Here is a 1,341-nt window from a genome sequence, read left to right as displayed (position 1 = left end):
AGAGAGATAAAGAGAAAGGGAGACGGGATAGAGAACATGAGCTAGAAAAGCGGAGCGAAGGAGAGAGAGGGGAGGGGGTACAAGTTATAGATACATGTTGAACAATAACTATACCTTAATATTAATACTATAATTTACCTCTTTTATACGGTCTATGGAAGCCTGTTGACTTAAGCGTCAAATGTAATGTACATGAGACGATATACCATGCAACCATACATTTTTTGTGTCTAAATCTTAGTGTTTCCGACAGCTCCGAGACGCACCTTAAATCAAATTATCCCCCCCCCCCCCAGTGCTAGTGGCTGAAGTTGTCTTTAGGCCATCCCCAAATGGGAGATATTAACATAATAATGTTCTCATGCACAGTTGAATTGTAAGTGGGCTGATTTATCAATGTCATGCTCATACTGTGCCAGAACAACATAGGGGGAACTGCTGATTTATCTTTCCTCATCCTTTCTTTCGTCTTTTCCCTCTACTTCTTGTATATGTTTGTCGCTCTCTTGTGAACTGCTATTTCTGGGGTGCCTTGATAGTCGGAGCAGACTTTGTGCTGTGGAGGCTAGACGAGAGGTGAACAGAGTAAGCCTGATTCTATATTTTGGATATTTTTCTGTTGACATCCAGCCCTTGGCGCTTATATATCCTTATCCAGTTGCAAGTGTAGTAAAATCTTACTAAAACTAAACAAAAATCAAATTACCATCCTGTCCGGCTCCGTTTTTTTTAAATTGCATGTAACTATCCGCCCATCGAGATATCATTAAAGAAGACAGACAACTGAACAACTTTTCCACGTTGAAAATTCGCGCAAAACCTGTACAATATCACAAGTCCTGGCTTTTGTCTGTTTTCAAGGTCAAGCAGCATTTTTCTCGACTCGAAACTTGTGATTCCTGATTAGTATAGTTTTAGTGTTGTTTTTACTTCACTTGAAACTCAAAAGGGTCATAGTAATATACGTGCCGACGATTAGCGGTTCAACTATTTGAACAGAGAGTAGAATACACGGGAAAGAAGAAGGAGAGATAAGGCAGGGAGATCCTCGATGGGAAAGATGGATCAAGAAGCACTTGAGCACACGAAAACCACACATGACTTGTGTTTATAGAGAGACGATGTAGCTCCTCAAAATCTCTCCATCTATGAAGCAAATACCCCTACCCTGTATACTGATAAAAGTATATGTTACGGCGCGGTGGAATCAGGCGCTCGTCAATTTTTGGGCATATGAAGTTGTTGGTATCAACAAAGCTTTTTCATTTGTACAGCTTTTGAAGAAAGAAATACCCCTCTCTCTTGAATGGAAGTCGAGAAATTGTGATGAAAGGAAATGGG

This window comes from Aplysia californica, unplaced genomic scaffold (genome assembly GCF_000002075.1).
Source record: "Aplysia californica isolate F4 #8 unplaced genomic scaffold, AplCal3.0 scaffold00056, whole genome shotgun sequence".
Taxonomy (NCBI): domain Eukaryota; kingdom Metazoa; phylum Mollusca; class Gastropoda; order Aplysiida; family Aplysiidae; genus Aplysia; species Aplysia californica.
The sequence above is the reverse complement of the archived record's forward strand: the minus strand, read 5'-3'. Positions refer to the sequence as shown.